The sequence below is a fragment of the Arvicola amphibius genome, chromosome 7, assembly GCF_903992535.2.
Source record: "Arvicola amphibius chromosome 7, mArvAmp1.2, whole genome shotgun sequence".
NCBI lineage: Eukaryota > Metazoa > Chordata > Mammalia > Rodentia > Cricetidae > Arvicola > Arvicola amphibius.
The window spans coordinates 25,576,972-25,601,185 of record NC_052053.1 but is presented as its reverse complement, the minus strand read 5'-3'; the positions used below and the strand labels follow the sequence as shown (position 1 = coordinate 25,601,185).

At 41.8% G+C, this 24,214-nt stretch overlaps 2 non-coding genes across 2 annotated transcripts; one reads left to right on the top strand and one right to left on the bottom strand.

The window, feature by feature from the left end:
- The first annotated feature begins 1,291 nt into the window (after positions 1-1,291).
- Trnaa-cgc lies at positions 1,292-1,363 on the top strand. The gene has a single exon. It is a non-coding gene; the product is annotated as a tRNA-Ala (tRNA).
- Positions 1,364-1,621: 258 nt separating this feature from the next.
- Positions 1,622-1,692, bottom strand: Trnag-gcc. Its single transcript has one exon. It is a non-coding gene; the product is annotated as a tRNA-Gly (tRNA).
- Between the last annotated feature and the right edge of the window lie 22,522 nt (positions 1,693-24,214).

Here is a 24,214-nt window from a genome sequence, read left to right as displayed (position 1 = left end):
GGTTTACCCGGTGACTTTGACATTTCTGCTTTCCGCTCTGCCTTTTTGCAGAGCTGACCTCTGCACGAGCCAAGGGCGAGGCAACTCCAGGCCCTTGCTCTGCTGCAGCCTTTTGGCCTCAACCTTACAGATTGGACGGAAATAAACTGACGCAGTCCCATCTACACCAGGTACTTACCCTGCTGCCATTAGCATCAGAAGCGGCTACCACAAAGCCTCTCCTCCTGAAGTGGAATCAGTTTTAAATGCACCTGGAAGGAACACACACCTTACTTCACTCAAAGATAGCCGGCCCATCGGGTCATCTAGCTTGCTCCCAGCCGACTGAAATTTTAGGGCCGGGGCACGATTAGGTCAGGGAATGTCGAGGGCATTAAAAGAATTATATGCATATCAACTAGTTACAAGTTTATCAGTCAATCCAACTGGCCCAAGGTGTAAATGTCAAAGGACTGGAAAGACAATCTAGAGAAGGTTCTCTACCATACTTTATCCTTTATACACGCCTAAGCCACCAAGAGGGGGACAGCATGGTTTTGTTTCAGCCTAAGCCTCATCTCATGCAAAAGAAGAACAGCTGCCAAAATTGGCCATAACCTCTATCTAAAGAATCTCTGTGGATCTGGTCCTCCAAAAGGCAGAGCAGAAAGGTTAAAGTCACTGGGTAAACCGGAGTTTTGATGTGGTTTTCCTGAGACTTAGGGGGTTTCCAAAGGTGCAGGATGCCTAGATAAATCTTTAAAACTCTTAAATGCAGAGACAGGCCTATGCAGCAACAGGTCTCTTGAGTCATTTGAGTGGTGCCCGCAATTCCTCCTCCTCCACCACCACCACTACCACCACCACCGGCCCTCCCTTAGCGGACTTGACCTCCTGGTAGAAGTCCGGATCTGTAACCTAGCTCCGAAAAATACTCAGCACCACTAGACAGGCCGCAGGGATCTCCGGCGCCTGCGCAGTAGGCTCACGGAGTTGGGTTCGTGAAGGAACTGGGCAGCGGGAAGGTCCAGGCCCTCTGGTTGTTCAAGGCTCCGGGCTCCGGCGGACTCCGGCGATGCCGGCTCGCAGCGCTCGCTGCGAGTCTCCTGGCGACTAAATTTCAGCTGCTGGTTCGCTGCAAGGGGCCGGCTCAAGGGCAACAGGAGCGCAGCCTAAATCGAGAGCACAAAGAAAGAAATGCACCATAGAAACTTGTACTAAGACGAAGTCAGACCAAATCCTTGTTCTAGGCGTTAGAGCGGCGCTCAGTTCCATGAATAAGTATGCTTGTTAAGACTAGTTCTGCGGGCTGGGGGATGTAGCTCAGTGGTAGAGCGCGCGCTTCGCATGTGTGAGGTCCCGGGTTCAATCCCCGGCATCTCCAAGCAGCCGAAAGGGATCTTATTTTTTTCCTATCTTTACCAACGTTTTGCTTACAACTAACACACCGAAAAACAAAAACCAAAACAAAACAAAAAGGCCAAGAAAAATCTACAAAATATGGAAAACTGACTCGTGTTTGCTCGAAGAGAAAGTGAAACAAAGATTTGGAAAGAAAATTCGTACTTCCGTTTCTCATTAACGCTGATAATTTCGCAAAAACAAGATTTGTTCAAAGAGAATCAACAAAAAGATTTCCTACTGCATTGGCCGGGAATCGAACCCGGGCCTCCCGCGTGGCAGGCGAGAATTCTACCACTGAACCACCAATGCAAGCACACAGGATCTGGTTCTTTCATGCTATACTAGGAATCATTAAATTTGTTAATTGTGTGTTTATTCAAAAATCAGAAAAAGGAATAGAATGTTCTTGTTACTCTCGTTCATTTTTATCTCACTTACATGCATTGTATTTGGATTTTTTTTTTTTTTTTTTTTTTGCCAGCCACAGGATTTAGAACATGGCACAGAAATTTTAATTCAATGGTCGCTAAATATTGGCAAAACATCAACATTTTAAAATTCTCACTGTTCTAACTTTTGTTAAACTTTGAGTTTTCTTGTTCTTGACAAAGGGCACAAGTGAAGATTTTGTATTCTGTAAAGGATTACGTGATCACCGGCCTGTGTATCCCACCCCTTTTGGTTTTCATCAATTGTTTTAAATACTCAGACAAAATTACACAGTGGAAAAATTTCAGGATTGGGAATAGGAATCACGGATCAGAAACTTGGAGTTATTAGGAGAACGCCGAACTGACACACCGACCCCCACAGAACTGGGAATCATTACTTACTCTAACCAAATGACCTGGATTCTCTAAATTGTCCCTGTTTCGTTTGTGGAATGACACTTCCAGGATCCCTTTCAACTCAGAATGAGTCTGAATCTGCGCTTGTTTTCTTGGAAAGGGGCATTACCGAGGAACAACCAGTATAGATAAGAATAAGGAAACAGGTAAAAAAAAAAAAAATGAGTTCAATGTAAATATGTGTTTGTAATTCATAGAATACTGTGGATTGGGGCATCCTTGGCTTGTTTGTTTTTTGAATAAAAAATTTCAAAAATTTTGATGGGCCTTTGACTAGTTGAGGAAGATTCCAGGAGAAAATAAAATACGAGCTATACTAGCAGTGACTATATCTGAGGCTTGATGCCTGTGTCGCAGGTGGACTTCATCCTAGTGAAGTAAATTGCTGTAACTTAAATGATGAGGCCGGGGCGTTTAGGGGCATGATTGGCACCGATCATGTCTCACGTCTGAGGACTTGGCGACTGCCCAATCTGCTCACCTGAAATATTGCATTGTAACTCGGGTTGTTATACATTCGGAATAGTCGAAAGCCGATCACGAAAGATCACAAGCAGCCACTGAAATAATGTAAGGGTTTATACAATGAGATTGTCCCTAAGGAGCTTTGAGTGTTGGGGGTAAACAGCAGAATTTGAAGGCAAATGAATTACAGAACCACAACGAGGGAAAAGTATAAGGTATTAGAGCGCTGGAAAAATCTAAGCTCCAATCCCAAGCACCTGTGAGAGAACAAGGTCAAAACCATTTTACTTTGAGAACACAGTTTGTTCTTTGAAATGAGAGAAATGGGGCAGAAATGGGGTTTAAAATATCACTGTGGAAAGGACCTGACCTTCCAGGGTTGTTCCAGGCCAGTGAGGAAAGCCGTTGCTGCCTTGTCCCGCACCTCAATTTATCAGATCATTTTAAGCCCCTCATTCACTAGCATCTGCTTACGAGTTTGTAAGCCAGAAACTTGAGAAAGACAGAGAGGGAGAGAGAACTTTGAGACTACAGCTGAGAAGCAAAGTAAGCCAGATGCAGAGAGGCAAATATATATTGTTTAATATGGACAATCCAGATTTACTGTGTGTGTGCAAAGTGTGTTATTCATATGTGAAAATGTCAAAATTGAAGACCCTCCCTTTTTTTTTAATGAAAAATGAGAAGCTGGGGGGGGGGGTGATGCCACACACTTATAATCCCAGCGCTTGGACCCCTGAAGCAGAGGGATTGCCTCAAATGTAGTCTCCCGAGCAAAAGGGAAAAAGAAAGGACTGAGGACTCGAAGGGGTTTATGGCCGCAGGAGTGGCTGAGGAGGGAAGCGATGACTCAAGAGCCGATGGGTAGAAAATTGAGAACATAACCCTGAGTGTGTGGGCAGTGGGCACTAGAGAAGCAGCAGAAATGTTTCAGTGAGCAGTGACTTTGCCATCTGTGTGATCAAAATGCATGCAAAGTTCACGAGGCTGGCCCACTGCACCTGAGCATGGACACACACTCCCACTTTCTCTAGTCTGGTCTCCTCTCTGATTCACAGAGACTGTCCCCACTGAGAATGAAAGAGAGGACGAGAAAACACAGGAGCAGCATGGAATTGTAAAATGTCACACAATGTCGCTGGGCTTATATTGCAGTAGAAATATCTTTGGGCCCTTGCTCAAGGTACCAAACCCAAGGATGGAGTTGGCTTGGCTCTGAAGGGCAGTTAGGATTAGGCCATCTGAAGGAGGTAAGAAGTAGTTGGTATAATACACTCAGCAAAGGAGTGCCCTTTTTTTCTTCCTTCCTTCCTTTTTTTTTAAGCTGTGAGTGATTGTATTGATTTAATACACGTGGCTTATTTCTGTCCCAGGTTAAAAACTAGCCCTGGGGAAATGGAGGAGCCTGTCATTTGGACTGCCCTTTACTGGCTGGGAATTAAATCATTACTTATTCCATTTTAGAATCACAAGTAGTACCCTAAGGCCTACTTTCCTAAGGATGAAAATCAGGGCATGGAAATGAAGAACCCAGGAATAATTCTCACGTGCAGGCATTGAGGATGCCGCGCTGTTTCCTGGAAGGTGGTCATTGAGAGTCACCTGCTTGCATTTCCCAGTTCCCAGGCATGCCCAGTCAACAAGTCTGAGGTTTCTGTCCAAAGGGAACTGAGTTCTGCTCCTCCTCCTCACAGCAGTCTCTCCTACTTGGGGGTAGATAATTATCACCTTACTCCCTAAACTGAGAACACCTGCATCTTTTTTGCCAGGGTCCATGCAGCTACTAATTTAATTGTCTCTCTCCCCTCACCATTCCTCTCTCTTCTCCCATTTCTTTCTCCCTTATTTTTTGAGAATTTCATTGTTCCTTTCTTATTGATTCTAAAGCTGAATTGGTTTCAAAGCCCTACAGAGTGTGCAATGGAGATGCGAGTATGAATTCATCGCCCTTCTGATTCCTAATTTTGGGGGGTAGCAGTTATTCAAAGAGTCTCGGTGCCACGCGACCACCACCATCTTTTGGCAGAAGTGAATGTTGCCTCCCTTACCAATGGCTTTCTTCTTACCAAGTCATGTTATGTCTAAAGCGTCTACAAATACACACACACACACACACACACACATACACACACACACACATCTATGCATTAAGTAACTTATGCTTATGATTCAAAATTCAACTGAAAGCCTAGTCATTGAAAGTGGTCTTTGTCCCACCTCATCTCAGGAGATACAAATATTTCATTTACTGTAAAGCAGAGAGGGTGCATGGTGTATGTACATGACATAACACATATGGTTGTAGCCACAAGCTTTGCTTTTTTTTTCCCCAGAAAAAAAAAATCATCTTAGAAAAAGTTACCTTAACATAGGCAGCTACATTTTCTAGAGGCAGGGAAGGGAGCTCTGCGTACATCCTTTAACTGTGTTTATAGGTTAGGAATTAAGGCATTAACTTTTCCATTTCTCATTTGTAAGTGGTATCCTCAGGCCAGGTTTCCTAAAGATGAGACTCAAGGCATGGGAGTAAAGTCCACGGCTGCAGTCCTAAGATGTGTGAGGGCGGTAGGATAGTGCGTGACATAGAGGCTGAGTCATCCCTTCAGATGGGTCTCCAGCAGAGGATGCTCATCCTGCTCCTGGTGCTGTGTAGTAGGACCAATGCTACAGTCAGTGCTTTGCACTAGTACCATTTTTGCATGATTATAATAGCTGCAGAATAAATTCCTGCAAATAAAATTGCTGGGGGAAAAGTTGAGTGTTCATTTATTTTCAAGACAGAGTATCACTGTATAACCCTGGCTGGCCTTGAACTCAGAGATCTGCTGCCTCTGCCTCCTGGGTGCTGGGATCAAGGGCATGCCCCACCATGCTAGGAGTATATACAATATACTGGATATACAATGTAGAATCACATCGCAGAGAAATCCTTTTTTCCCCCCGCATTTGTGACATTTCATTGCATTAGCTGTCCTGGCTTGTGTTCTAATACTGTAGCAAACACCATGTCAAAAGCAGCTTGTGGAGGAAAGGGTTTATTTCAGATTACAGTTTGTAGTCCATCAGGAAGAGAAGGCAGAGTAGGAACTCCAGACACAAACCTATAGGCAGGAACTGAAATAGAACATGGAAGAAGGTTGCTCACTGGCTTGCATTAGCTTCATGTTTAGCTATTTTTCCTATACCTTACAGGACCGCTAACCAAAGGGTGGCATCATTCTCAGAGGGCTATGTCCTCCGACATCAACCAACAATCGAGAAAATGCTATACCAACATAGGCTACCATGATGAGGACATCACCTCTATTGAGGTTCCTTCCTCCCAGGTGATTCTAGTTTATGTCAAGCTGACCTAAACCAACCAATCTTTCATTCTCAAACTTCAGTGGTTTTTAATTTCTACGATTTGTGTAAATTTTGCTAGATTCAAAGGGGGGGAATTTCATGAGCATATAACATATGAGGTCAAGCAAGGCTTCGAACTTATTTTCTTCTGTTGCCATGTTGCAGTATCTTAACACTTAAACAGATCCCTCTGTGTTTTCATCTTGCTAAGAACCATGCAAATTAGATGGGTACATTCTCCAGACTGCGCAAGCGCCCCTCCTTTTCCTATTGCAACCATCTAGCCTTGGTTCCATCTCTCATGCTCCCAATGCTGCCCACAAGGGCCCTCACTGTAGTAGGAGCCACCCCAGTGTTTTGTGGGAGACTGAGAAAGTGAATCCCAGTGTTTACCACGGACTTGTCTGTAATTCTTTGTATATATCCCAGAGCAACATGAGAAGTTTCAAAAATATTTCCCAGTGAACAATATGTGCCATGAAATGAGATATAACTCTCAGTTGGCAGAAGTTTAAAGTGATTTACAAAAAAAAAAAAAAAAACAATAGTACATGCTTTTCTATATCTCATATAAACAATACGATGCATGTTATTACCCACAAGGATGGCTTCTGGGAAGGCAAAGGAAATGTAATAAAGATATGAGGAAAAATTAATAAATAATTGGACCTGGTGGTGCTTTCCTTTAATCCCAGCACTCAGGAGGCAGAGTCAGATAGATCTCTGGGAGCTTGAGGTTTGTTTATCTACATAGTGAGTTCTAAGCCAGTTAGGGCTCCATGGTGAGATCTTAACTAAATAATATGCACAACTTCCACACAAAATAAGAGAGGCTTCGGCCTTAAGATAATAATAACCGATCATGGGCTGGAGAGATGGCTCAGTGGTTAAGGGCATTGCCTGCTCTTCCAAAGGTCCTGAGTTCAATTCCCAGCAACCACATGGTGGCTCACAACCATCTGTAATGGGGTCTGGTGCCCTCTTCTGGCATGCGGGCATACATGGAGGCAGAATGTTGTATACAAAATAAATAAATATTAAAAAAAATAATAACCGATCATGAACAGGAGGGCCATTAAGTTACCTGCTGTGTGCAACGACTGAGGAAAAGTATGAAAATAAAAATAAACCAAATGCATTGTGCTATAACTAATCTTCAGTGTCAACCTGACCGGACACAGAATCGCCTAGAAGCCATACCTCTAGGAGTGTCTATGAGGATCTCTGCGGAGAGGTTTAGCTGAGCACGAAAGACAAACCCCGAATGTGTGTGTGTGTGTGTGTGTGTGTGTGTGTGTGTGTGTGTGTGTGTGTGTGCAGCACCATGCAGGGGCTGGCACACCAGGCAGAATAAACAGAGCAAAGGGAGAAAGCCGGCTGAGAGGCAGCTCCACCCTCTCTGTGCTTCCTCACTGCACAGGATCTAGGAGACAGCATTCCTGCAGCCATGACTGCCCTGTCACAGCTACCCACAAACTGTGAGATGAGAAAGCTTCCTTAGATTTCTGTCACCAGGCATTTTGTCACGGTTTATGCACAATAATATAGCACAATAATATAGCACAATAATATAGCACAATCCTCTGTTGGTGGTCCCTGTGTTCTAGAATGGTTCTGGCTTTTTTTCATTGATTTTTCTGGGGGTTTTGTATATTCACAGATTTGTGTTGCTATTACCTTTTCCTAAGTTTCAGCAATAGTTTGGGTTCATTTCAAAATTCAGTTCTTAAATATTTACTGCTTGTATTTTGTTGCTGCTGCCCTAACCTTCCTAACACATTGTCCCTGTGGTCAAAGGTCCTTTGGTTTGTCTTTTAAGACAAGGTCTTCCTATACAGCCACTCCCTACTGACCTCACAATCAAGATTCTCCTGGCTTCACAGCCCCCGGCTACCTGTGCACACAAACAGGCACAGCCAGGAAGCTTATCTGCATGTCCACTTGCTTGCCTCCCTTTCTATAATTGCTAATGCAATATTGATGTGACGGCTATCGGGCAACACTGGCAACTGAATATATAAAGTCACCTATCAATAATCACCAATATCCAATAGCAACCCATCCTTTGATAGAAAATCACAAAAGAAAAACAAAAACACAAAACTAGATCCCCCTCAGAGCTTACAGGAGGAAGCACATATTCCAACACCACATTCTGGAATCTGACCTCCAGAATTGGGGTGGTGGATTCTGCACTTTAAGCGATGCAATTACCAAGTATAATGTACCAGGTTGTAAGAGAAAGGAGACCCAACCAAATAGGAGGACACTGTAGGCTTGAACTTTTGACTAGGCAGAGACAGTTGTATTTTTTTATTAATAATACTAGCTTTATTTTTACCATTATTGATTTAATCAGTTCCTCAAATTAAGCAGTATTATGAAATCAAAGGTGGCAAAGTATTTAATAGCAAAAGCCAAGACATAGGACTAAACTCGTGTGTGTGTGTGTGTGTGTGTGTGTGTGTGTGTGTGTGTGTGTGCCTGAATGTGTTTATGTGCCCGATGTGAGTGCAGGAGCCTGCAGAGGTCCGAAGAGAGCTTCCTTTGATCCCCTGGAAATAGACTTATGCCAGTTCCTAGCTGCCATGTGGGTACTGAGACCCTGAACCCTCTACAAGTGCAATAAATACTCTCATCCGCTGTACTGTCTCTCCCAAGACCGAATGACTGGATTTATTTCCAATAATATCCTGGCTACTTCTTGTGCTGGGGAACACAGGCAATCATGGCTCTTGGGAATATGAGACAGAGGAATTGAGATTTTGAGGCCAAGGTAAGCTGCATGAGACCACATTGAAAAAAAATTAAATACAGAAATTAGAGTACCTTTTATTGGAGAAAAATGACCCAGTCTAAACCATTCTCTCACTCAAAACTTTGTGCACTGAGACAGGTGTGCAGCTAAGAAACAAAGAGTTCCGTTGTTCACGGTAGACTGATGCATGCTTAGCTCTTGACTTTATTCTATGCTACAAGTCCTCCTTTTATAGTTGCTTCTAGAATTTGTCAAAATTATCGACTACTTCAGTTCTTTAAGACGAAAATACAATGACTGAGTGGGAAAAGGAGACCACCATGCGGGCCCGGAGAGGCCTGTCCTGGGTGGCGAGGGTGAAGAGAGGGGGGAGAGAAGAGAGAGAATGAATATGAGATCATGTCCTGAGGAGAGAGGTAGTTCTGAAGAGGTGAAGGAAGTGAGGAGCAGGCGAAGGTGGATGGCTTGCTTGCCACTGGGAACCATGGCGACGTTTGGGCCTAGGCTGCTGCAGCTGCGACGCTGATTTCTGTGGCTTCTGTTACCACAGAAGACCAAGAGGATAGGGCTGCAGAGAGTACTGTACTTCCCTGTACTTCCCTGGCTGCAACACTAGGGAGAATTGGCCCTGCCCCCCACCAGTTGCCTCACTAGGAATACTGGCATACTACAGAATCGGTAGGAGAGGGGGAGGTCCGGCCCTGCCCCTTATCTGCCATGTGGCGATGTGGGTGAGGGAAAGATGTACCACCCCCTCTACCCCTCACCAACTCTGGCAAGTGAAAGAGCCGGCCCTGATGTCACAAGAGCAGGAGAGCTGTCCCTGCCCCTCACCAGCTGCAGCAATCAGGTGAGTGACTCCTGCATCTCGCCTGGGCAGTGAAGCAGAACTGACCCTAGTGTCATTAGGTGTGGATGAGCCGACCGGGAGGCTGTGGAAGCAGTAGAACCTCCTTGCTCCTTGCTGCGTAGGGTGAACTAGCCAGGGCAGCCATGGAGAACTCACGCGGGTTGTGAGGATGGGGGAGAGCTAGGCCCACTAGGCCCAGAACCAGAGCTATGAGTTGGCCCAGCCCAACATTTGCTCCATCTAGGATCTGTTGGAGCACGGGAAGGGCCTGTCCCGTAGATCCAAAGCTACAGGATCTCTGCCACACAAGGCAACAGGATAACCAAAGGAGTCCCAGTGAGGGCCCAGTATTGATAACAGAAGCCAGAGGCCTGGAGCCAGACAAATGACTCTGCAATGAACACTTGCAAGTACTGTGTGACTCACTGGGTCACACTGCAGCTTCCATGATGAGATCTTTCTTTCTTTCTCTTCATTTTATCTTATTTTGGGAGGGAGGTTGCAAGGGCAGAGGACAGATACAAAGGGACAGGGAGGTGAATGGGACCAAGATGCACAGTGTCGAAGACAGAAAGAATAAATAAAAATTTTTAAAAGAGAGAATCAGAGAAAAAAGATGAAAATGGAATTGAAAGATAGTTGCTTTTCTGTGTAAATGTATAATTTATGAATTAATTACTTTCTTTACTTGGATAAGTGGAAATAAACTTGTTTGTCTGACAGAATCATTTTCAGGCCTCCAAGGCACCTTAATTATAACTGCAATATTGCACTGGTCAGTGTGTGGAAACACTCCCCCCCTCCCCCACCAGTCACAATTATTTGATAGTGAAAATAACATGGATGAAGAATTAATGGAAAAGACACTACTGCTTTTGATGTTGTCGACACACACAACACCAATCTGTAAAAACATGACCATGTCTAATAACAAAGATGAGAATAACATTTTGATTTTGGAGGGGAAAAAAAGGAAAATAAAGAAAGGGATGAATAATATCCCAGTTACTAGAGATGTGATTTAAGAAATCTTAGGAAATATTTTGAATTATTTCACAATGCTCTAGTACTCTAAACGGGTTAATAGTACAGCTGTTGGAGGAAGGCTCTCAAATGAAATAATTTTGACAAAACTTTTTAAGAACAGTCTTTCTAATCCCCAGCACCACAAACTAAATGAACACAAAAATGGAAAAGTAAAACAAAAAGCGCTTGCCCTGAATATGCTTATTTAATAATTTCTAGTGTAAATTTCTAGCGTAAATGCTACAACTCTAGTTTCGTCTAGGGAGAAGCAAGTATAATCAGTACTTCCAAAGGGTTACCATCAGAGATCAACTACAAAATACAGACTGCATGGAGCTTTAGGAGGGCATGAAATACTTTTCTTATTTGCACCATCAATCTTGTAGATATTGTGCAAAAATCTGTGTATGCTTTGTTTATTAATCATCTTGATTTTTGAATTCCCTGATTTGATTGTGCATGCATACATACACACACATATATACACACATGTGTATTAACTCTAACACACACACCTAAAAAAAAGAAATCATGGAGGAGAAATCCATAAGGGCTATGTGGGAATGAAGTAGATGAGAGGTAGACCTCCTCTAGTGCTCACTTTTATACAGCTTCTAATGTTGAACCATTTAAAAATATTACAATGCTAAAATTTAATAAAAATTGATGTAGAAAGCAAACTCTAAATTTTGAGTACAAACAGAAACCAGAGTGTGGTGGTATATTAAAATATAACTGTAAATACACAAAGGAATAAAGTCAAATAGCATGACAGTACTTTAACTTAGAGGGCTTGCTCTAAGAAAAAGAAAATTGCAAAGCAAGTGATGGCCTCTACTAGGCAGTGGAGCTAAGAGAGTTTCCAGTCTGAGGCCAGCCTGGAGGACTCTGTCTTTAAAGGAACAAAGGGAGGTAGAAATTCAAAGAGGTCCCAGGCTTTCTGTGGTGCTTTGAATGAGATGCCCTTTACATTTGGGGGTCATTTGAATATTTGGTCCCCAGTTGGTGGCCAAAGGAAGGAGAGAAAGGAAGGAAAGAAGGAAGAAAGGAGGGAGGGAAAAGGAAGAAGAGAGAAAGAGAGGAAGAGAAAGAAAGAGGGAGGGAGGGCAAGATGGAGAGAAGGAGGGAGGAAAAGAGGAAAACAGCCAGAAAGTAAAGTCTTCCCTGTAATTCTGAAGAGGAAGAGACACAGGAGCACTAGCCTGCAGACCAGTCAACGAAGATTAATTGGTGAGCTCCAGGTTCAGTGAGAGACTCTGTTTCAAAAAATGATTGGGGCTGTAGAGAAAGCTCGGTGATTAAGACAGCTTGCTGTTCTTACATCGGATCCATGTTCAGTTCCCAGTGTCCACAGCAGGCAGCTTCAGGAGATCCAAAACCTGCGTGCACACACACACACACACACACACAGAGAGAGAGAGAGAGAGAGAGAGAGAGAGAGAGAGAGAGAGAGAGAGAGAGATTTTAGAGACAAGAATTTAGCGCAGTAGCTTTTGTGTAGCAAGCACAGATCCCTGTGTTCAAACCCAATACTGCAAAAAGGAAGTGGGGTGGGGAAATGCACCAGTACTCTATAGGCCGGTGAACTGTGCCGGCGTCTTCATCCTTCTTTCAAAGATTAGTTGGTAATGGCAGCATATACCTTTAGTCCCAGCACTTGGGAGGCAAAGATAGGAGGATTCCTATGAATTTGAAGCCAGTCTGGTCTATATAGTAAGTACCCAGATTGTAAAGACTACATTGTGTCTCAAGCACACACACACACATACACACACACATCTTCATGATATATTTGGGGAGGGACATGAGGAGAACAAAGGCTCATTATGAAATGGTACTTTATATTAACCTTTTTGCAAAGAAAATAATGTATCTAATGATAAAAGGTAGACTGATGGGAAAGGCTGGCAGAAGCAGAGTGGTAGATGGGGAAGTATACATGCCGCTGACCAGCTGTGGGGTTAGTAGGTGCTGAGGCTTTCAACCTTAGTTTCCGTTTTAACAAATAGAGGGGACAGCTCACATTTACTAGGTTACTCTTAATAACATTTTAAATTGGGGGATTCCTATTATTTATATATGTTTCAAGTTCTACTGCATATCACCTTCTTGCTAAATATAGACAAATCAGTTATCTGCAGCACTTGGGCCTAAAAGACGGAGCGCATGAGTCCGAGGCCAGGTTGGGCTGCATAATAAGATCGAAAAACAAGAACAAATCAGCAAAAGCAGGGGCTAACGATATAGTTCAGTGCTTGCATGCTTGCCTCGCATGCCAAAGGCCTTTGGTTTGATCTCTATCACTAAAAACAAAATCCATCTGAATATGAAAATTCACAGGGCCATTATTAGCTGTAAGCTTGGCATTTTATGAGGTACACCTCAATGTCAAAGTCAAGCTAGATGGTTTTCAAAAATATTTGCCTTCCAGCGTTTACCTTGGTGACTTAAAAAGCTCATGGTCTAGTCCTCAATTTTTGGTTTTTAAGTGTGTGTGTGTGTGTGTGTGTGTGTGTGTGTGTGTGTGTGTGTGCTGGAGGGTGAAATTTCATTTTGCTCACCATCTAAGGATACAGGCCTTCCTGACAAGGAAGGGGTGAACAGGCCTGTGAAGTGACTGCTCATGCTGCCTCAACGCTCGGTGGGGAAAAGGATGGCTGTTCTGTTCCTCGATTTTCCAAGTTCAGAAAACTTCATTTGGTGAGTTATCAGAAGAAAGTCCCTTCAGACTGGAGAGGTGGCTCAGTAGTACAGCCTTTGCTTAACACACAGGAAGCATAGAAACAATAACAACAACAACAACAAGCCGGAATAAGAAACTGTATCTCTGAGTCCACATACATAGACCCAAAGCCACAACCAGTTGCTTCCCAGATTGCTTTACACCATCCCCCAGGAATCCTGCTTTTGTGTCTATATGATGCTTTCCTTCTTATGCTCAAAGCATAGGGTAATCAGGCGAGACTCTGACAAGGAAACTGGATTTTGAGCATGGGACATCATGCCCAAATTAAATAATGTATGTCCATAAAATATTTAATATTTCCACATTTTTGATAGATACATATCTTCATTATGGAAACTTGATAGTCTAAGGTCATAGTTGCCCTTGGATAGCTGCCCCTCTAACCTGTAATAAATATCTAACCCCTTCACATAGATTTCTTTCATATTGCACAATCACTGGTAAAAATAGAGTTAACTCTCTGCTACTTTGCTTAGTATATTTTTTATCTAATGCAATTAGTGATATTTTACATTAGTTGGAATTTGCCAGGTTAAACTTAGAATATATATGAGAAAAATATGAAACAAGTTCAGACTCCCTCTCTAAAGAATTCTCCGCCAAACATTTCATTCATTCATCCAACACTAAAGTCATGAAAAGAATATTGAATTAATGTCAGTACTGCTACCACAACCCACCACGGGCTGCATGACTAATGAACTTGAATTTCCTTCTCACAGTTCTGGAATAAGGAGGTCCAAGCCTGGAGCAACCATGGTCAGGTATTTGCACCAGGCCTCTTCTTAGCTACAGACTGATGAATTCTTGTGTCATGGCAGAAAGAGTAAAAGAGGCGCAGGTTGCTCCTTTGGTAAGGGCACCTCTTCCATTCATCAGGGTTTCATCCTATGACCTACTTACCTTATTGTTAGTTACTTTTCTCATTGCTATGATCAAGTATTTGATCAGAAGCAAATTAAGAGTGGAAGTATTCCTTCCGGGTCATGGTTCAAAAGATTCAGGGAAGGAATGAAGGCTGGAGCAGCTCACACTGTGGCAGAGTGAGCATGAATTGGCCAGGCAAATCATGATATCATGTTAGCAGCCAAGAACCAGCTAAAACTTGAGCTGGAAACAGAGGGTATTTACAACCCTCAAGACTCATTCTAGTGCATCTATATCTGCCAGCTAGACTCCATATCAAAAAGGCCCTAAACCTTCCCAGACAGAACCTACCATCAGCTGGTAACCAAGTATTCAATCCAAGTCCTGCCTTCTAATATCCTGAATCATCTAGTTCACTCAGTTATCAAGGTTTTTCTGACTCAGTTTACCTTCCTGAATGGAGGGGCTTACTTAAATCAGTCAAGAAATTAAGTAACCTCATGAGGCCTAAACTAGCTGCTGAGTAGCAAATGTAGACACTATCCATCAGACATAGAAAGTGCCAGAAAATGCCACAAGATCCATGTATAATGATATAGTGATCAAGAACACGGGATGTAGCTAGGCGTGGTGGCTTGCATCTGTAATCCCAATACCAGAAGGGTTAAGGCAGAAGGATTGCCATGGGTTAAAAGCCAGCATGTGTTGAAGGGTGAGTTCTGGGTCAGCTTGGAACAGTAAGAGAGACCCTCTCTCAACAACAACAAAACAAACACATGACTGCCCAGGTTTAAATAATCCTGTCGTCATCTCTGACCGGTTCTGTAACCTTGATCAAGGTAGTTAGCACCTCTGTCTCAGTTTCCTCCTTGGTATAATGGCATATGATTGTACTGCCTTCACAGGCTGTGAGAAGTAAGTGAGCTAATACATAGAGAACTCTCCCACAGTTTCTGGTACCTGATAAGCTCAGAGCAGTAAACGTTAACTGTTAAAAGCAACTAAGAGGCAGTACAGGGGCCTTTGTTTATAACAAGTATAAGGTCAACTTAGTAGCCACAACAAAACTGGCGCTTCTCTACTCATAGCTTCCTTGTGTTCTTTTGGGTGTGTCCTTGTTAGGGTTTTGACTGCTGTGGTAACCAAAAGCAACTCAACAAGGAAAAGAGTTATCTCACTTATACTGCCATATTACAATCTCTCATGAAAGGAAGTCTTTTAGAAACTCAAGGCAAGGGTCTGGAGGCAGGAACTGAAGAAGAGGCCATGGGGGAATGCTATTTATGGACTTGGTCTTCATGGCTTGCTCAGCCTGCTTTCTTACAGCACCTGAGACCACTAAGTTCAAGGATGGCACCAATCAAGGAGCTCTGTCCTCTTACGTCAGTCATCAGTGAAGACCATGCAGCATAGGTTTGCCCACGGGCCATCGTGTGGGGGCATTGTTGCAATGAAGGCTCTCTCTTTTCAGGCCAGATACTGGTGGCGCTGGGTAGTGGTGGTACATGCCTTTAATCCCAAAACTCAGGAGGCAGAGGCAGGTGATCTCTGTAAATCTGAGCCAGCCTGGCCTACAGATCAAGTTCCAGGACAGTCATGGTTGTTACACAGAAAAACACTGTCCCAAACATCCCCAAGAAAGGTCCCTCTTTTAAATGACTACAGCATGTGTCAAGTTCATACCCAGGGGTTATTTGAGAAGAGTGATAGCAGAAGTAAAATTCGTATTGGGCCTTCAGGATATTTGTATGATAATAGGATACTTTTAATAAGCATTTTGATTTGTAAAAACTTGATATGAGGGCTGGGAAGATGGTTCCATAGTTGTGGGAACTAGTTGATTTTGTAGAAGACAGGGGTTCAGTTCCCAGAACCCATATGGGGCAATCATGTGGCCTGAAACTCAGTTCTTGGGGTCCACTGTTCTTTTTTTTTTGACTCTGTGGGTACCCACACACATGTGGTACACAGATAAACATACAGACACTTTGATACATAATAAGTAAATGTTGGTGGGATAAGCAGTATTTTAATCATGAAGGATCTGAGACTGAATGGCAGAGGTGATGTTTTAAAAGAGGCCCAAGCTGGGCGGTGGTAGCGCACGCCTTTAATCCTAGCACTCGGGAGGCAGAGGCAGACGGATCTCTGTGAGTTCGACGCCAGCCTGGTCTACAAGAGCTAGTTCCAGGACAGGCTCCAAAAAGCCACAGAGAAACTCTGTCTCGAAAAACCAAAAAAAAAAAAAAAAAAAAAAAGAGGCCCGAGACAAAGGCTTTATAAATTCCAAAATTCTTAATCTTCTATAGAACAATATGTAATATAGGAAAAAGGACAAAGAAGCAATATAATTATTGAATCAGTAGAATATAAAACTTGACTTAGCTTATTTCAAAATTCAGTCACTCTTATATAAATTAGCTTAATATTAGATTTTAAAGAAGTACTGTAAATGTACTTGGGTACAAAGCTTGATTTTTCCTAATTAATTGATTAATTAATAAATATCTGGTTTTGCTTGCTTGTTTTCTTGTTTGTAGGCAGAGCTCACTATATAGCCCAGACTATTCTTAAATTGGTGGCAATCTTCTCACCTTAGACACACATACATACAGTCACACAGACACACACACACAGACACACAGAGAGACACACTCATGCCCAGGGCTGGAATCAAAGGCGTGTTCCATCACAATTTGAAAATTTTCCTTAATAGTAAAGAATAGGTCTTAAAGTCATTTCAAGTTTATAATACAACTGCAGTGAGCATGTCATATTTGACTATTCCAAATGAAATTGCTTTCAGATTTGGTATTTTAAAGTTGACTATCATTGTTAAGCATAAATAACACGCATGTGACTACCAACCTGTCTTCCTTATTCTTCAGATTTGTTATGAACTGCAAGTTAGGCCTAACCATTCTCTGATAATTGATGCTGAAGCCCATGGAGAAAGAATGGATGTGAGGTCAAACATTCACATTAAAATGTAAAGGATAGTCTATTATCTGAAGGTATTCATAATGATTCTCACAGATACATCCAAATGTATTTCTATCCTAAGAAATATATGGAGCCTGAATAGCTTTTCTATTCACATGTTTTATGGAAAAGGCATGAACCAAGTGATCCCCAGTCACTTTCCAGCTCTCCAAGCCTGAGCTGTTCCAGTAGCTTTACCAGAGTCTTATCAGCACAGAACGCCATAAAAAAAAAAAAAAGGAAGAAGAAGGCAACCTCTTACATTCAAAATGAGTTCTAAGAATCGTCAAAGGTTATTCAGTACTGACCTTGCTTTACGAGTAGTTGTATTTTAAAGAATTATATGCACTCCATTTGCACTTTAAAATGAGGGACGTCATCAGTTGTTCCTTGTGTGTTCTAAGCAACGGCAGACCAGAAGAGGCAAACAAGCCTTCAACACACGTGGTTAAGTAAGTTTATGAAGATGTTGCAAACCATCCAGCCAGATCCAGGAGTTGTGTTAGTGTTCTGCTGCTTCTTCTATCATCTAGATAATAAAACGTACTACCATCCAGCTGTGGGCACGTAGAACATGGAGGGCGGCTAAAACAAACTCTACTTTTCACTGACTACCGCAGCCATCCATTAAATACTTGGTTAGGGGATCCCGCGTTCCATTCTTTCATCACCAGTGATAGATACATCAGAGAACACAGACAATGCCCTCACAGCAGCACTAACATTGGAGATGGACAGTAAACATAATAGAAGCACACTTACAAAACAACAAACAGTGAAAGGCATTTATTTAAAATAAACCAGATGAGCTTTGCGAGATGACTTGGTGGTTAAGAGTACTTGTTGCTCTTGTAGAGTACCCAGGTTCAAGTCTCAGAACCCATAGGGTGGCTCAAAACGATCCATAATCCAAGTTTCAGGGAACCCAACAGGCAAACATGTGGTACGTATAAATGCATGCACGCACCCAAAACATTCATACATATTCAGTAAAAGTAAATAAATATAGCAAACTAATTGATTAACCTCAGATGCCCATTAGACAATGAGGTAAGAGACTTCAGATAGTAAATTAGGCCACGAAGAAAGTCCTCTCTGAGGAAATGATATTTTAATGAAAACTCCCAAATAGACACAAATATTCTAAGTAGAGACAATAAAAAGCAAAGTTATAAGCCCTGAGGGGTCCAAGTTGGGATGAAAGGGAGAAGAAAATGATGAGCCACAAGTGTAGGGAAATGGCGGGGTCGGCCAGGGCAAGCACTTCTGCTTTTGCTCTAAATGGATAGGATACTATTGGAAGTTTGTGTGCAAAGGAATAGGCTGGTTCTTGCCTTACAGGTATAGTCTGGCTGTGAGTTGGATATGGAATGAAAGCAGCACCAAAGAAACAATGATTCAAGGGCAAGAAGCACACATGTCATGGTGGCTTGTCTCTAATTACAGCACTCTGGAGACCAAAACAGGATTTCTGCACATCTGAGGCCAGCTTTGGTTACATAGTGAGTTCCAAGCCAGCCTGGGCTACAGAATGAGACCCCATCTCCAAACAAAACAAAGCAAAACAAAATACAGGAACCAGCAGAAAAACTTGGGGGTAAAAAATGCTTACTATCCTGAATTTGGTTCCCAAAATCCACAGTAGGAGAGAACTGACCCCCGAAAGCTCTCTGACCTGAACAAGTGCTTTGTGGTGAACACACACATACAAACAATAAATGGACTTAAGAGTTTTTGTTTGTTTGCCTTGTTTTATTTTGTGGTTGGGCAGAGTTGTAGTAGCTGTGATGATTAGGAAGCAGTGAGTAGCTAAAGTCTGCACACATTTTGCAATGAAGCCCAGTGATGCATTGTCCCTTGCTGAGAACAATGCAGGCAGAGAGAAGTTGTAGCTTGAACAAGGCAGCCTGTTATAGGCAGGGCTGGCATGGATCTCAGGTTTGTTTGTGGTTTTTTTCTGCCTGCTAAATCCTAGATTTTCCCCCATTGACCTCATCCTTATATGAGCTAAAATAATAAATCCTTTGTATTAACCCTGGAAAATGAGGAATTTTACTTATGTGAATGTCAGGACATTCATTTCTGGTTTAGAATTAAATGGGAAGCAGAGGCAAGGTGATCCATGAATCCTAGCATTCAAGAAGTAGGGACAGACATTCAAGGCTTGTAGGGGGAGGCTGCTTGTTTGTTCCCGGCTGCCCAGACCACGAAATAATCACTCAGAAACTATATTATTTGCAATACTGTTTGCCCAATAGCTTAAGCATATTTCTGGCATACTCTTATATCTTAAATTAACCCATTTATATTAATCTTTGTATTGCCACGTGGCTGTGGCTTATTGGGTAATGTTCCATCAGGCATCTGTCTGTGGCAGGGCTACATAGCTTCTCTCTGACTCTACCTACTCTCTCCTCCTCTAATTGCTTGGAACTCCCACCTTGCCCTATTCTGTTAAGCCACTGACTGGAACAGATTTATTCATTAATAAAAGCAACACATAGACAAAAGGACTTCCCATACCATTTCCCTTTTTATGTTTAAATAAAAAGAAAGGTTTTAACTTTAGCATAGTAAAATTACATATAGCAAGACAAGTATCAAGCAAGAATTACAATTACAATATTTATATTTTATCTTTTATCACAACTAAGTAAGAGTATAATTATAACTATCCTTCAACTCTATCAAAAACTCCAGAATGATATATTACCTAAGTAAACAGGAAGTGCATTGTAAACAACTTCCAAAACTCTAGAACTGACAAAGACATCTTGCTTCATGGACAGTCATCCAGACTTTTTCTGTATCTTTGGGGCACCCATCTTCAGCCTAAAGGCCCATAGGATCTAGCAGAATTTTAAATGAAGCAGGAAAATTTCAAAGATACTCCTACCTATATTGGCAATCAGTCACTTTCTTCTGTGTCCTGCAGAATGTCTGGCAGACTCTTTCATGAAGGAGAAACCCCAAAGGACCATCTCACCTTTAGGCAAGTTCAATCAGTAGTCATTTCTCAGTGGGTCCTGCATATTCAGTTCACACAGCATAATATCAAACAGTTCAGGCAAAAGCAATTTCTTGCCCAAATGGCTAACAAACTCCATGAGAAGCCTCTTTGATGCCCATAATCCTCTTGAAGTAGATTGGTGCTGTGAGGAGCAGATGTGTCTCATTGTCTTAAACTCTTAAAACATTTTATTTGCCATATTCTGTAGTCTTTGAAAGATTTAAAGAATCCCTATCCATCTGAAATACATATCTGTACATCTAGAAATCCTAACTAACGTGACTACAAGTTTGACTATTATAAATAACTATTAACATGTATTTCTTAATTATATATAACATTTTTAAATGAGCTGCACAAACACAATACCTTAATCAAGAGCAGAAATACATATACACAGTATAACAAAATTGTACTTAAATTTGTATCAATAGACCAAGATCCATGCCAAAGCAAAATATTCATATCTATATATAGCAAATCTCCCCCCTTCAAATGTAAACAAACATTTATAAACAATGTTTAGGAAATTTGGCATAGTTCTCTCTAAACTGCTTTCTGCTTTTTATGGGCAAAGTAATTTGGGGGGTATTCATGGCAACCTTTGGGGGGGTCTTGGTCTATCAAATCACATTAATCTGGGAGAAATCCACAGGTTCTCATCTTCTGTGGAAACAAAAGAAGAACCTCTTTTCCAAAGTAACAAATCCTTAGACCCAAATTTTGAAGTCAAGATACCTTTAAAATATATATGTTTGTTTAGCTTATCAGCCCATACTATAAAATGTCTCTCTGTCCTTAGCTCCTTCACAGTGAAATAATTTAAAGAAAACACAATAATATACATAATCTAGACTCTCTGTGATTATTCCATCTCTATGTGACTTATTTTTTATTCCCTTAATCTAGACTGACTGTACTCTGTCTCTTTAAAGACTTTACCTTTTTAAAAAAACATTTACTTCTTTTTATAACTGTCTATATTTTTTCTTTTCTCTCCCAAGCCTACATACATTTATTTAACACTGTGACGCAGTTAGAGGTCTTTTTTTATCTGAATCTGCCTTTATTGTGTATCTGTAATTATTTTCTGACCTGAAGTACCTTTTTTTTTAAAAAAAAATGTTAAGCAGTGTGGCTAAGACCAACTCCATGGCACTGCCTGTTGGCTCCACCCCATCCAACATGACATGTTTGCTGTCTCTGAGAGTCATTCTCTCTGCTCCAAATTCAGGGTTGGGTCACAGCAGATCTGTGTTGCCATTAAGTAAGTTGTAGCACTCTGCTTACAAACTCCATTTAAATGCTCCATAGCATGACCTCCTGAAAGAGTCAGAGCCATTTGTGCTGGCGAACCAAGAAGCTGCCATTTCTAAAGAAGTCATACAGTTTTTACTGTACCTTCCTTGCAAACATAGCCTATCTGAAAAAAAATACTGTTACTAAGAAGCTGCACTTGGCTCCCATTTTTGTGGGTTTAGAAGCCTTTTTTTAAGCATTCTTAGACTTAACATGAACATTCTTGGACCATGCTGGCAAGTCATTTTTATTGTCAGAGGCTGCTCATTCGTTCCTTGACCACCCTGACTCGAAATAACCACACAGAAACTGTATTAATTAAATCACTGCTTGGCCTATTAGCTCTAGCTTCTTACTGGCTAGCTATTACATTCTAAACTAACCCATCTCCATTAATCTGTGCATCACCACGAGGTCGTGGCCTACCAGCAAGGATTCAGTGGGTTCCAGTGAAGGTATCTGTCTCTGGCAGGGTACATGGTTTCTGTCTGACTCTGCCTACCCTCTCCTCCCCTATCTGTTTGGAACTCTTGCCTTACTCTATTCTGCTAAGCCACTGGCTAAAACAGATTTATTCATTAACCAATAAAAGCAACACATAGACAGAAAGATTTCTCACGCCAAAGTCTAGCCTGAGCTTCCTAATGATAACCAGTCTCAAAAATACAGCAACAATAAGAGGCAGAATAGGGGGAAATATCAATTAAATGGAACTGGGCTTGGGAACACAGGCCTAGAATAGCAGCTGCGCAGGTGTCCTAAAGTTCATTCCCTGAACACGAAACGTGTTCAAGGGCAGCCTGAGCATGTTAGTGATACCCTGTCTTAAAGAATAAAACAAATCAAAAGAGCTGAGAACATAGCACAGTGGTAGAGAACTTGACTACTATGTGTGAGGCCTGGGTTTCAGTGTTTAGTAGCATCTAAATAAAGAAAGGTGGAAAGGAGAGATGGGAAGAAGGGAGGGAAAAAAGAGAAAGAGAAAAAATAAGTGAGAATAGTTTAGTATTCTCATAGTTTGTGTCATTTTATCCTAAAGTATATGTTGGCATTTTGGACATAGTGGTCAGAACAAACATTGGTTGACTTTTCCCCTACTTATACAAGTCGTTAACATCTTCCTCTATTCCTTCACTTAGTCGTCTAATTTAGAAAAGATTTTGAGGCTGTGCATGGCTTGCATGTGTATTCCCTGCACTTTTGAATTGGAGGCAGGAGAATCAGGAACTCAAGGCCAGGCTCATTCAGTTATTCAGTTTAAGGTCAGCTTGGGCTACATGAGCCTGATCTTAAAATAAAGAGAGAAAAAATACATTTTTTTAAAAAAAATTGTATATCATGATTCGAGATGCTAGATCTTAACTGCTATGTAACTGAACTGAAATATGACCTTGGGTGTCCCGGGGCACCATGGGTCTTGTTACTGGGGAAATCAGTGCTCTTTTCTGTGTTTCTTCATCTTACTGATGGCAAGCTGTAAATTCTGACTTTGGGGGAGAGGAAGAAGATGGAAAAGAAAAAGACTTGTTCTTTGAGTCAGAATCTAAGCAAACAGGCAGGTTTTGCAAAGTATCTACACAGCTGCCTAGTGGGTGTGGTGGCTCCTTAGAGATGGTAACAGTGCAGGAATATCAGAGCAGAAATGCTTAGAGTTTTGGCTGATATCCAAAGAGAAGATGGAAAAAGAGGGAAGGAAAAGCTACACTTGGTGAGAACTCAGAAAAGTGATCAGATCTGTAAGTGAAGATCTGTAAGCAATTGCATTGAGGCTTCTGGGAGTATAAATAGATTATCTCATTAAGGGAATGATTAGCATGTTTTTAATTGTATCAGTTTCCCAAGGGGGGCCACCTGGACAGAAGATTGACAGGTCCAGTGGGATTAGAATTGCCAGTAGTCTTGTTTACGAAAGAGACACATTCTGCATCAAAGAGCTCTAACCCTTGGCACACTAAGGACAGAAGGAAATGATCTATACACAGACATTTCCACCTCAAGGAAGCTGGAATGTGCTATTCCTGGAGATGTAAAACTTATGTTCCCATATATTTTTCTATCCATACTTCCTAGTCTTTATTCTCCATGGTGATCTAATAAACAAAATGTTCTATTTCTTGTAAACATAGAAAAATGACTGTTTAATATTTCTGCATGTAATTGCTAAAAAACAAAACAATCCTCCGTTCAAGAGGCACTTTGGATCCTTAGAGCTTCTCCTATGTCCTTTAGGTCTCCAATCTCCCCGGCTAAAACTCACCCTGGCTGAAAACTCACATTCCAGTCTCAGGAGTCTAGTTTCATGTACTGAGCTCTGATACCCAATCAGAGTAACACTGAGTTTTTAGACGGCTTCGAATATCATGTTTCACAGTTCATGGTGGCACATTCCTTTACTCTCGGTACTAGGAGACAAAGGTAAGAGAATCTCCATGAGTTCAAGGACAGCCAGACTGGCCTCCCTCACGTGACTATTTGCCTGCCTCTGCTTCCTTAAGTGCAGGCTTAAAGGAATGAACCACCATGCCTAGCTAAATTTATTATTTAATGTGTGTGTGTGTGTGTGTGTGTGTGTGTGTCTGTGTGTGTGTGTGTACGTTTACCCGTGTGAGTGCCTGTGAAGGCCAGAAAAGACCTG